Source organism: Alosa sapidissima, chromosome 4 (genome assembly GCF_018492685.1).
Source record: "Alosa sapidissima isolate fAloSap1 chromosome 4, fAloSap1.pri, whole genome shotgun sequence".
Lineage (NCBI taxonomy): Eukaryota > Metazoa > Chordata > Actinopteri > Clupeiformes > Clupeidae > Alosa > Alosa sapidissima.
This window is the reverse complement of record NC_055960.1, coordinates 170,889-178,804: the sequence shown is the minus strand read 5'-3', so window position 1 is coordinate 178,804 and position 7,916 is coordinate 170,889. Positions and strand designations below refer to the sequence as shown.

Genomic DNA, 7,916 nt, shown 5'->3' with positions numbered 1-7,916 from the left:
CATCAATGTGCCTCGTAGCTTGGAACTCAGTATGGAGGAATGTGGAAGAGCAATCACAGATTACTTCAGGGGTACAAAAGGGCTCATGCTACGTTTTAGACATATGCAGTAGAAAGACCTGTACAAATGGTTACCCATTAAATTTTGAATGCCAAATCTATTTAGCATTTTGACTGTAGCTATTTCAGAAACCTACCCCATTGGCATAGGTTACTCTCAACGACCTTTAGTGTGTTTATATCTTTTCTTCTTTAAAAGCTTATTATGGTAGGCATGATGTACTTGTTCCCTACAGATGTCTGCTACTGCAGCTGACGTTGAGACAACTCTCAGTCTTCCTGCAAGTCCTCGCCTGATACTGCCTGGTATACATACATTTCATTTAGATTCATTTATATATATCATATTGGCCATTTATCTCGAGTTTACAAACGTTTTCACAAGGTAAAATGCATTCCCATGTTGAAGGCCATGAGGGCCGTGTTAATCTCTGAGGGCATCACACCAACATTTGCCACGGGACTTGCAGCTGTGTTTGCAATCTACTACATATTCAACCTTCATTATCAAGTTGAGGCAGCCTGCACTCTGGAATTAATTCAGAGGTAAACCCCTTTTATTCCTTGTCATTATTATATGGATAATTCCAAATTAATGTGTTTGTATTTTTTGCATAAAATGGTATAATTGACAGCAGTGGCGGTTCTAGGATTTTTCTGAGACAGGGGTCACAAAGGGGCCACATTATACACTGAGGGGCCAAGAACCCGTCAACATCCATACACAGAAAATCCCTTGTTCAGTAGTCTACGTGATATGCAGGACTATACGCAGTATACCCAAAGTCATTTTAGGTAAGTCCCTCCACTTAACGGCCATATTGCAACGCTTTTTTGGCACTCATCGGGCATCCTATTTGGCAGAAATGTGCGTGCTCCCTTCACGACACCCTTCACGACACCAATCTTGCTCCAGCGGCAAGTTCACAACACATGATTGGCACGATGTCTTCACATCACACAACATATTTGGCTCAATGTATTCACATGTAGAAGTTTTGCCGAGGAAGGGGTGGGATATGTGTAGACAACGGTCATATTGGCGTTACAAACTAGCCCCATGCATTTCTATGGAGGATTTTTTGAGTGCTGTCCTATAATTTGCATTGAAAACACAATATAAAACTAAAATATATTAGACACTTCAGTGGAAATACACTATTTATTTATACACATATATTTTTTAAACAGAAATCATACATCATCATACCCACATTTTTCGTTCAATTAAACAAGTTTTACTTTAACTCTTTCCCCTTTTGTTGATAAGAGAACCCACTTTCACTGCCAATTTGCGTACATTAAAACAAACACACACACATATAGCATGAGGAAAAACTACATCATATTTACACAATATTTTCAACGACTATTTTTACAATGGTTTGATTTGGAATGCCACCGTCTTGCTTGTTAGAACAGCCTGATTCTGATTTGAAGACTGACAATGGGTCATTTGAAAGCGTAAAAATTACGGAAGGAGTAGCAAAACACTAAAGATGGAATATTCCTACCATTTGAAGTCTTTGTATCAGAAGTCATTGAGTGGCCTCTTCCTATTTCCGTGCTGCATCTTGCGGAATACCAGTTTAGGAGAGGTTGTACAGAACCATCTGCTCTAGAATGGGAAATGTCTGACGAGAAGAAAATGAAACACGTTTGAGTAACTTCATTGTTATTAACTTTCATAACCTACTGGTTCTAAACCTGGCGTTTCTAAAATGAATGACAAAATATGCTCACTGTAGTTGCAATAGGATATAGCATCATACCATTTTGTAGGGATGTGCCGAGCGAGGCTTTTGAAACAGTGGCGCTTCTACAGCCAAACTGGTTTGATGCTTCGAAGCTTTTGACACACTACTCCACAACGCCATCTGGTGGTAAATAAAAATCCCTACACCAACAATACAGATAAAAGCTCCTTCATAGGCACTATTCTTGACGTTGTTTAGGCTACTAATGTAGGCCTAGCATACTGGCTAAAGATACATTCATATGTGGAACAGATGTTCCCGTAAGAGCCTGATATATACTGGTCAGAGCATGAAGATGTTAGACATTATGTATATAATTCTTTAATGCATTAACAGTTTACTTATTTGGGTGAGTCTCTGCTGTGTTTTGAGACCTGCATGACGTGTCAGGTGTTACTGTGTTAATGAAATTAAATCAATCAATCAATTGTCGCGAATAGAACATTACAACGCTGTACTTCACCCCAACGATATAGCTAAATGCCTGGGGTGCTTGGAATAGTGGGCTGCAAGCGAGGTGTACTTGCGCCTTCCCGCAGGCTTTAGCGAGGTGTACTTGCACATTCCACTCATTTTCCATGGCACCGTGCGCCTTTACGAATCAACATAAGGCTATATATCACCTGATATTTGGTCTGCCAAATATGCACTAAGGCAAAAGGCATTTATGCGGTATACATAATTAATATCACAACTGACTTTAACGGTCAATATGTCAAACGTGCAGACGTTATGCAATAATATAAATAACATCACTGTTTCTAAGTAATAACAACATTACTGTTTTTATTACAGCTTTATAAACTGTCAAATGGTTTGGGACAACAAAATGCGCATTCTCAATGTAACGAGATTGCCCGGCAGTGTGCATATGATGCACATATTTTCAACAGCAGCCTATGAACAACACCACAAAGGGCAAGCGACAAATCGACTTGACTGAGCCCCTTTTCCCTCAGTCACAAGGCCTTGGAGGACTGTAATTAGCCTATTTCTGTCCTGATGTTGCTGATCTATGATCTCAGGCAGGGGGTGTATTTTTCAAAGCCATTATTGCTTAAGTGGTAACCATTTCCGTTGACTGAATATAAGGGAATTTACCTTATATGTTTCGTATAGTACCACATACAGCCACATTTTTCCTCCATTGTACTACAACTAGAAAAGATGATTCACATGACAGGTTACGCTTTAATGTAGGCCAGAATGAAGGCAGAAATGAGTAGGCCAAGTATGCCATACTATTGTAGCCTATGTAGACAACACAAACGTTATAGCTCAACTTCTGTATGCTGTTTTTTTGTATTATTGTTTTAACAAGACTTTGGTTATATGGTCCATTTCGTAAGAGTACCCTATTCATGGCTTTCATAAGTTCCATTATAGGAGTATTAATTAAGCACCATACATTCATAATCTAGGCACGTGTGGAAAGGGATCTAATAAAACCCATCAATAGACAAACTATATGATAGCATACCGTGATAGTGTTTACTTTGGCTACATAAGAAGCAACAGCGTCGAATGAAAACGTAGGATGGCCTATTTGATACACAAACAAGCGGTGTACAACGTTAACAAATGGGTTAAATAAAAACAGGAGCATATTTGTTAGCTTTAACTCAAATGTGAATGGTAGAAGCTATTACATACAATGTAATAAATCAATGCAGTCTGCATTCATAATTCTAGGTGCTGTATTTTATACACCTGTGGAACGTGACCTGATGTAAACTTGAACCAGAACGTCAATATCTGTCACGTCTGTAATTACGTTAACGTTCCAGTTAATGCGAGACACGACAAGTAAAAACATCGTTTTTTTATGCACTGGTCAATTTCGACATTTTTGGCTAATTAATCTTGGCATGTATTCTTTCACACTACTACAACAACAAATCTGATTTACACATTTAGGTGTTTATTTCATTACCTTTTGTCTACTCGCGCCTGAATATTTCTCCTAAATTCACTAAAAGTTAAGTTCTAACGTTTCATGCTGTACCGTGTTGGTGATAGGAAACATATCATGTGTTGGAAAGTTTTCTGCATTATTTCTTGCATGACGTAGTGCAAACTAAATATGGACACTTTCTTTGTATCCGCAACCAATCATAAAAAGTTGGCAGGTGTACAAACAGACAGGCCTATGAGAAAATGATGAACATCACTGTTAGGGACATCATAACGTTTTTTTTTTCACAAAATTAGTTAAGTGAAAACTTAAAAATGTAGGCCTATAAGCTATGTGTTTTAATCATTTACAACATTTATAACAAATAAATATTAATCTTTATTACAGAATATTAGACCTTTTATGTTACTGCTACTAATTAATGTTTTTTGTTTTTCATCCTATACAGCAAATAAATAAATATTGACACACTCTCTTGCATCCTACATAGGCTTAACCCAAGGCCTATTTCTCTGATATTATGGTTTGTCCATCTTGAGCAACCAACTGTCAAAGATTCTTTAGAATACCATCTTTGTAATCTGACATTTTAATCATAGATACAGGCAGTCTCGTATAAATTCTGAGATAAGATAGGACACAGCCATGAGTTTAGGAAGTGCTTCTATAATAGGAATATAGGATTTTTTTTACCTATCTATGAAACTTAATTTAAGATAGGATAAGGACAAGGATATTTTTCTGTAATTAGGCCACTGAAATGATCGCACGTGTGATTCAGAGAAAACGTGCGTACGCCACCCTTCCAGATGTGCCCATTATAAATCACAAATGAACGACAACTTGTGCTCAGCCGGATTATTTTAGGTCTCCACCTTGTGTTTACACCCTTGTGTTTATCATTAGCATATGTTTTAATGAAATCAATGGCCTAAAAGATGTAGCTTATGTAAAATTATATATTGAAAACATTGTATAGGCCTAGCCTATGCCATCTGATGTTAAAACTAGCCTATATGCATCAGATCGAATAGCTTACCTAATTATGTTTTTTCCAGCAAAGCTTTCTGGAAAGAGATCGTATGCATCCATGTTCATTGTCCTCTACTTCCTTTCATTCCTTCTGCTTGCAGTAATGTCAATAATCAACATTTCGTATGTTTGTAAGTAAGCTAGGCCTACTTTGTAGAAAAAAAAGGGTAGACCTAGCATAGGAAGGAAACACCTACGTTTCCAATATGACCCTGGGGTAATATGCTGATTTAGCCTACAAAACAGAGGACTAAATTATAAGCGTGATATGTCATATAGGCTTAACGTTTCTTTTAGTGTAGGCTATATTTTTGCTGAAAAAGTAGCCTAGTTCGCCGGTCATTTTTCATTCATTCTGCATATCTTTGCGATCATTTTCTTTCAATAATGTCCAATGGCTTAACCCTCTATACCCCAGTGGAATTCTACAACAATGCCCCAGATTCCTGGGAATTCTAAGAGAAAAGGGCATTTTGAGAAACATTTCAAATAACCAAGAATAACTAAAAATCTAATGAAAAGTGTCAATTGTAAGTTTCTTTCAGTTTAAAGATTAGAAATTGCTCTTTAAAATGATATATGATCCATTAAAAATTATATATTCATGTTTCCCATAGACGGCCATAGGCCTACTCACTTACAGTCTCAAAGTGTTTCACTAACAAAAAGTTATAAATACAAGATACTATATGAGTACTGATTTCATTGAAATAGACTGGCATATCTTGCACTTATTTGGGATTTAGCTGGACAGTGAGCCTTACAGCTAAAAAATGATGAGGATATGAACTATCGTAGGCCATGAAGCATAGCGCATGAAATCGTGACTCATTTGATAAGCATGTCACCAACAACAGGGACTGTTAATCCTGACATGGATTTACGTTTTGTTTTATATGCACATCATGTTATATAATTTATCTAAACTTGATCAGTTGATGATAATGAACCTGTTGCACTCGTTCACTAACCTTCAACCTATCCTGTGCTAACATTACAAGTCTCAGACTAACGTTAACGTTACATCAGTGAAGGTAGCAAATTAGCAGGCTTTTTTGTAATCACGAAGATGACGAGACATTTGCCTACTTGTATACAAATACAATTTCCTGACATCCATAAGCAGAAAACACAACGGTGGTTCCCGCTTTGGTTATTAGTCAACAAAAACTCATTTAGAGAGACATACATAAGTAGTAGTTTGCAATAACTATCTGTAAGTGGGATAACGATAATGTTAGCTTTACTGTACATGCCAGAAAGGGGTAATGTTAATGTTATGTGTTAAGATATAACTGCAAATAAACCTGGCATGGGTTTATCATAAACTTTATTGTTAATTAGGCCATGACCCATCATTGAATTATGCCTATATTTTGCTGGTGCTACTAAACTCAAACTGACTTTCACAGTGACAGCCATACGATTTTTTTTATGCCAGAGAGGCAGCTAAGTCAGTCATGACAAACGGGAGGATGCTAACGTTAAATTTATTACACTTTCATGTTTTTATTTTGTCATTTTCTTACATCAATATGATCGTCACTTACATCAAAACATGGTGGATGCACATCAATACCATCTCATCTAATGAGAAAAGACGCGGACGCTTGTTAGAAGCCATAACCCCAGAGGCACAGTAAGTCCTCAGCCGGTCAGTCAACAGGCTAAACTCAAAAATACCGGAGAAATGTCAATAGCGACCTAGCCATTTAAGTGTGTCAAAATAAAAGTCTGGTGTTTATTTATCCACTAACGCTTGTATTATTTCATGTATGAAGGTTATGTCTCTTTAAGAATTGTGGCCGGCCGCGGCCGTTACAGGAGAATACAGAACGGCCGTCGACGGCCGTTACGGGGTATAGATATATAAACATTGTCCTTTATTGTTTGCTTTAGGCTTACCTTTATATCCTACATTAACTCCGACGCAACACTAAAAATGAAGATGCCCTGCTTTCAGAGGATAACTTCCGTCCCTTGGTTGTGTAGGCTATATATGATATAAAATATGTATAGCTTACAGTCAAATATTACCTTTCTGTTACGAAGTTGGGAGTAGGCCTATGAGTGCAAATTAGGATGTAGGGGAGGCTAAACGCGAGTAAACGCAGTTTATCCACCTCTGACATTTTAGAAATAGAGTTTAGGCCTACCCACCTCTTATTAGAGTTTATCCACCTCTCAAAAACGTTTATTCACTTTTAACATTCAAAACTGTATGATCAAATTTACTATCCTATATTTCCTTATATTATATACTGCACAATAACCTCCAACATTATCAAACTGTTCGAATGCCTTTTTGAATGCCTAAACGAGGGCAATTGGACATTTGATGGTCAATATTAGATTGGTGAGAAAACAATACTAGATCACCTGTAAGAATTTTGATGTCAACTCAACGTATGTACTCCCAATCATCCGTCAATTGATCTAAAGTGCATTTTACTCCGGATAATTCCGTGGACCATTCTTAGTATTTTGATAACCAACTAGGCTATTAGCTTTAACATCAGGAACTTTTTTTCTAGATATTACGATGTACTTTTAGGATGTACTACAACTGGAAAGCTTGATTCATGTGCCAGGCTGTGCTTTAATTTATAGGCCAGAATAATAAAGAAATTAGTAGTAGTAGTCCAAGTAAACATACTCTGTAGTCTATATTGACAACACGTTAGTAGTGTGGCAGACTTTGGGCATACGGTCCTTTTCTTAACAGTAGCATATTCATGACTATCATCAGGTTTAAATACACCCTTTCCCACAGGTGTAGTTAATCGACCCAGAGCCATAGTATTCGTACTTTATCTGGTTAACGTTAACATTAGTTAAAACGATGCTGAGCACATTCTTAGCTGGGAGCTACGTTAGGTTTGGTTGTGGTTAGCTAACGTTATCGAAATCTACAGCTAAACCAGTCACTTTAAAGTTGACGTTTATTAAGTGGGTTTCCTCACATAATGAATTTTAACGGATAGGGTAGCAAAGTGCTAACGTTAACCATTTCCCTAACGTTATAACGTTAGTTTGGCTATGTGTGACCTAACATTTCACATAACATAATGTTTGACGAGATTAATGAGTCAATACCAAAAACCTGTCTGTAATTAGAAATGTGCTTCTTAAGGAGAGTTTTACGTGCAAATA

General features: G+C 37.1%; 1 long non-coding RNA gene across 1 annotated transcript; it reads right to left on the bottom strand.

Moving 5' to 3' along the window:
* Nucleotides 1-922: 922 nt before the first annotated feature.
* LOC121707104 lies at nucleotides 923-6,517 on the bottom strand. Its single transcript, XR_006031239.1, has 3 exons — nucleotides 6,314-6,517; nucleotides 5,723-5,729; nucleotides 923-934 (listed from the first exon to the last, which is right to left on the bottom strand). It is a non-coding gene; the product is annotated as an uncharacterized LOC121707104 (long non-coding RNA).
* Nucleotides 6,518-7,916: the final 1,399 nt, after the last annotated feature.